The sequence below is a fragment of the Schistocerca nitens genome, chromosome 2, assembly GCF_023898315.1.
Source record: "Schistocerca nitens isolate TAMUIC-IGC-003100 chromosome 2, iqSchNite1.1, whole genome shotgun sequence".
Lineage (NCBI taxonomy): Eukaryota > Metazoa > Arthropoda > Insecta > Orthoptera > Acrididae > Schistocerca > Schistocerca nitens.
In genome coordinates, this window is record NC_064615.1 from 975,462,437 (window position 1) to 975,468,324 (window position 5,888).

At 41.7% G+C, this 5,888-nt stretch overlaps 1 non-coding gene across 1 annotated transcript; it reads left to right on the top strand.

Moving 5' to 3' along the window:
• The first annotated feature begins 2,705 nt into the window (after positions 1-2,705).
• Positions 2,706-2,777, top strand: Trnah-gug (transfer RNA histidin (anticodon GUG)). The gene has a single exon. It is a non-coding gene; the product is annotated as a tRNA-His (tRNA).
• Positions 2,778-5,888: the final 3,111 nt, after the last annotated feature.

The following is a 5,888-nucleotide window of genomic DNA, read 5'->3' on the forward strand; positions in this document are numbered from 1 at the left end:
CTGTTGTTGACATCTTGTCCCAAAGATATTTAAAAATCTGTTTGGTTAATCTGATGCCGTTCATTTTGTATAAATCTCGAAAAAATAGACGTCGCTTCTTCCATAGCGTTTCAGTTAGGTGTTCCATGTTCTTTATTACTTCTTAATTTCCATACCCCTGTATTTCTTAGCGGACCAAGTATTTTTCGAATGATTCTTCTTTCTAGGATTTTAAGTTTGTGTAATTTGTAATTCAGTACTAAACATTCACTTACATAAAGACATTTTGTTTTTACGACTGTGTTGTAGTGCTGTATTTTCAAATTTCTAGACAGACCTTTCGTTGTAAATGTACCCGGTTATACGATATGCTCTCTCCATTTTACGTACTCTTTCGTCTACAGTGAATTTTTCTAAGTCATACTCTTGAATCTTTTTTTCTCAAATATTTACATTAATTAACCCTCTTTATCTGTCCAATATCTTTATTAGGATTCATGGGACAGGTCATAAATTTTGTTTTTCCTACAGAATTTCTTAAACGTTCTGTTTTGGAAATTTCTTCTAAGAGTTTGTTTTGTATTTTTGACATTAGTTATGTTTTCACAAAGAATGGCAAAATCATCCGCAAATGCTAGAAAGTGAATTACAGTACTTTTGTTCTCCATCCCCAGTGTTATAAGTAATAGCTTACGTTATTTCAGTTTTTGTTTCCAAGCTTACTTACTATTTTTCACAGGACGCAGCTGAAGAGGAGTGGAAACAGGCCTTCTCCTTGCCTTACATATGTTTTTATTTTGAATGCTTTAGATATTTCACCGCAAAATTTTACTTTGGATCTGGTGTCTGTGAGAGTTTCGCAACTAAGATTTCCTAATTTCGTGTTAATGCAAAATTCTAAGATCACTTTATCTAGTATTTCCCTATCAATTGAACCAAATGCCTTTTCAAAATCTATAAATATTACATCTATATCCTTAGAGATTGTGTCTGTGATTTATTATTAACTTTAGGTTGAAACTATGTTCTGAGCAACGTCTGCCCTTTCTGAAGCGACTCTGATATGTTCCCAAACGGCTATCAAGTGTTGCTTCTACCATTGATGTGATGGCAAGAGGCGGTACCATTAATTCAGAAGCATATGACAACACATTAACAAAAATCAAGTCGCGTTTCCGGCGACTTCGGCGCCACAGCAAGCAGGAGAAGTTTTGCTGCAATACGATAACGCTCGGCCCCACACCAATCTGAGGACTGCTGAACACATCGAAAACAGGGCTGGACAATTTTACTCCATCCACGCTACAACCCTCACCTAGGCCCCCTCAGACTTCCACTTGTTTGGACCATTAAAGGATGACATTCGTGGAAGACATTTTGAGGACAATGAGGCGGTGATTCGCACAGAGAAGCACTGGCTCCACCACCAGGACAAGGATTAGTACCGACCTCGTGATGGCTGGGTGTTGTGTGTGATGTCCTTAGGTTAGTTAGGTTTAAGTAGTTCTAAGTTCTAGGGGACTGATGACCATAGCTGTTAAGTCCCATAGTGCTCAGAACCATTAGTACCGACAGGGCAGACACGCCCTTTTTTCGCGCTGGAGAAAGGCCATAGAACGGGATGCAGATTATGTGGAAAAGTCGGGTGTGTGTATAAAACACCATTCTTTCGTGTGTGTAATTCACATCACGTTCAATAAAGAATTGTTAAAGAAAAAAATGCAGTGCATTACTCTCTGGGTAATCCTCATACTTCAGTTACTAAACAACTATGAGATAGATTTCATCTACGATGGTGTTGATACGTGTCCCCTTTTTTTGTAGTTGTGTAATAACTGTTTTTCTTTTACGACATGCTCTACGTTCTTCAAGATCACCTCATTACGGATCTTTAGAATATAAAGCATATCTAATCCAACACTGTTTTATCTCATCGATCACTGTAGGTCACCAACACACGACTTCATAAATATGAAGCACTTTTAAATTTGAACACTACCCCGGCGTTATGATCCACACACGAGACAGCGGTCACCCGACTCCCAGATTTCGAAAAGCTCGTAGCAACTATTGCAACTCCTAAGACCTTAAATCCGGAGGTGCAATATTATTCGCTTAAGACATAGACGCAGATATTTTCCTGGGTCATTCCCTTTCTCCCTCTAATACCGCTTGTCTGATAACTGCAGTCTCTTAGTAGGACTTCGAAAATTGCTAGTCCTCGCTCAATGCTGCCAGGACTATACCTCACTTCGCTATTCCCTAAACAAGCATAGTAGAGTCGAAGCACAGTACTCAGCAAGTATTATGAGTTCTACCGTGGAGCACACCTTGAAACTAACTCGTCTCCTCCCGGATGCAGATGAAAGCGAGTATGGTATTCTGAAACCCCGATCCTTCTTCAATTTTGCTGTTGTAACATCTAAAGGCTAGTTTCAAATCAGAACGTTATTCTTGCGAACCACAGGTTGTAGAGGCTCACAAATGATGCGTTAGGCTGTCTTCGCTGTACTTCTATAGATACATCAATGTTGCAGCTATCAGATGTCAAAAGTGCCTAATCGTTTTTAATGAAGTTAGTTAAACACTTTCTAAATTGTGAACCAAGTTTTGCTTACAACTGAAGGATGGAAAAAGCTGAGTCGACGTTCTAGCGGAACCGAGTGACATCAGCAACTCTGCGGCCGCTAGGAGAACAGTGAAGTACACCCACGCTGAATCCACCAGCCGTGATAGTCTAGTGGTTAGGACATTGCGTTGTGGCCGCAAGAACCCAGGTTCGAATCCTGGTCACGGCAAAAGGTTAATATTTTAATGAAGAATGGCGCACCTGCACTTAACTACTTCATTGATACATTACTTTTGTTAGGAAATAATTATTGGCTTTGTTCAAGTCAGTTAGATGTTACTAGACTTCGAAAACGATTTTGACACCGTTTATCACAAGAGGCTACTAATGAAAATGCGAGCAACTGGAACATCATGTAAATTACGCACCAGGATTCGTGACTTTGTCAGGAAGATCGCAGCATGTTCTGACCAGTGAGAACAGAGCCAGGGAAACCGAAATTGCATCTGTCGTTCCACAAGGAACAGAGACGGGCTCTTTACTGTTCCTGATCTGTATAAATGAGTTTAGAGAAAATATCAGTAGCTTTTTGATATTGTTGAAAAATGAGATTGACAGAAAGTGCAAAAAAGCAAAGCAGTAATGGTTAGAGAAAACTCTCCATCCGAACTGGTCCCTCAACCGACAGGCGTCACTCGATGTGGATATGGAGGGGCATGCGGTGAGTACATCACTCTATCGGCCGTTGTCAGTCTTTGTGATCAGAGCCGTTACTTATCAGTCTGGTAGCTTCTCAATTGCTCTGACAAAGGCTGGTAAACTCCAGTTGCCAAGAGCGCTCGACAGACCCAAAGGATGGTCCATCTGAGTCCTAATCAAGCCCGACAGCGCTTAACTTCGGCGAACTGACAACAGCTTGTATAACCACTGAAACAAGGACGATGGTAATGGCTAGAGGAAATGCAAAATTATAGCAGTACGTATGACTACATGGATGATAAATACCACTTGCAGGAAAATTAAGAGACCTCTGCAGAAAAGGAAAGCAACTGCATCTCTGTTAAGAGCTCAAATGGCAAGCTGGTACTAAACAAAAAAGGGGAAGACTGAGAGATGAAGAAGATATATAAACGGCTATGAAGAGAAAATAAATTTGAGAACGATGTAATGAAAAGAGTGTGGGAGAGATGATACTATAAGAAGATTGTGACAGACCTTTGCAAGACCTTAGAGGAAAATAAAGTATCTGCGACAGACGATATTCGCTATGAAATGTTGAGCTCCTTGGGAGATAAATGAGATAGGCGAAATTAGCTCAGACTACAAGACGAATGTAATACTTGATATTACGAAGAAAGCATGCGCTGATAGGTGTCGATATTACTGAACTACCAGTTTAGAAAGTCATACTTGCAAAATACTAACACGAATTCTTTATAGAATAATGGATCAACTTAAGAAGCCTATTTTGGATGACATTAGTTTGGTTTCCGGAGAAATGTACGAACACAAGTGGCACTGTTGATCCTATGAGTTACGTTTGAATATAAACTGAAAAAATGCAAACTTACATTTAACGCATTCGTAGATTTAAAGAAAGTTTTTGAAAGTGTTATCTGCATCGCACTCTTCGACATTCGGAAGGTAGCAGGAATAAAACACTGGAAGCGAACGATTATCAACAACTTGTGCAGAGAACAGACTGCAGTTAAAAGAATAGGAGGACATACAAGAAAGGCATTAGTTGAAAATGGAGTGAGATAACGTTGTTGCCTATCCTCAGTGTTGTTCAGTGTTCAGTCTGTACTTTGAGCAAGTAGTAAAGGAAACCAAGAGATGTCTGGAAAGGGAATTAAATTTTAGGGGGAAGAAATAAAAACTTTGAGGTTTGCCGACGACATAGTAATTCTAGGTCACGCGGCAAAATAAATGGTGACAGGGAAGAATAGAGGATAGGATACTCTGCAGACTGACAATAGCAAGAATAGCAGTTCTGACAAGGAAAAGTTTGTTAATTTAAATGTAAGGAAGCCTTCTCTGAAGGGAGCTCCAACGTTAGGCGGGTTATGGAGCCCCTCAGGAAAATAGCGGGTAGGTCGGGGAAGAATGCCAGTGTGCACTCGGTGTGCTTGCCGGGGGGTCTCGTCCGTAATGTGGAGGAGGCCCTTCCGGCAGCTATTGAACGCACTGGGTGTGACCGGCTGCAGATAGTAGCACATGTCGGAACGAATGACGCCTGCCGCTTGGGTTCTGAGGCCATCCTTGGTTCCTTCCGGCGGCTGGCTGATTTGGTGAAGACAACCAGCATCGCACGCGGAGTGCAAGCTGAGCTTAATATCTGCAGCATAGTGCCCAGAGTCGATCGCGGTCCTCTGGTTTGGAGCCGTGTGGAGGGTCTAAACCAGAGGCTCAGACGACTCTGCGACTATAATGGTTGCAAATTCATCGACCTCCGTTATTGGGTGGAGAACTGTAGGGCCCCCCTAGACAGGTCAGGCGTGCACTACACACCGGAAGCAGCTACTAGGGTAGCAGAGTACGTGTGGCGTGCACATGGGGGTTTTTTAGGTTAGAGGGACCCCCCCCTTGGGCGAAACGATAAAATACCTGACGGCTTACCAGAGAGAACATCAGCATCGTTGATAAAGAACGTCCGTCCTCAGAGACCAAAAACAGGAAAAGTTAACGTAATATTGGTAAACTGCAGGAGTATCCAGGGCAAGGTTCCTGAATTAGTATCGCTTATTGAATGAAATAGTGCGCATATAGTATTAGGAACGGAAAGTTGGTTAAAACCGGAAGTGAACAGTAACGAAATCCTAGACACAGAATGGAATATATACCGCAAGGATAGGATAAACGCCAATGGTGGAGGAGTATTTATAGCAGTAAAGAATTCAATAATATCCAGTGAAGTTATTAGCGAATGCGAATGTGAAATAATCTGGGTTAAGTGTCAAAGGTGGGTCAGATATGATAGTCGGATGCTTCTATAGACCACCTGCATCAGCAACCGTAGTAGTTGAGCGCCTCGGAGAGAACCTGCAGAACGTCGTGAAGAAGTTTCGTGATCATACTATTGTAATAGGGGGAGACTTCAATCTACCAGGTATAGAATGGGATAGTCACACAATCAGAACTGGAGCCAGGGACAGAGACTCTTGTGACATTATCCTGACTGCCTTGTCCGAGAATTACTTCGAGCAGATAGTTAGAGAACCATCTCGTGAAGCTAACGTTTTAGACCTCATAGCAACAAATAGACCGGAACTTTTCGACTCCGTGAATGTAGAAGAGGGTATCAGTGATCATAAGTCAGTGGTTGCATCAATGACTACAA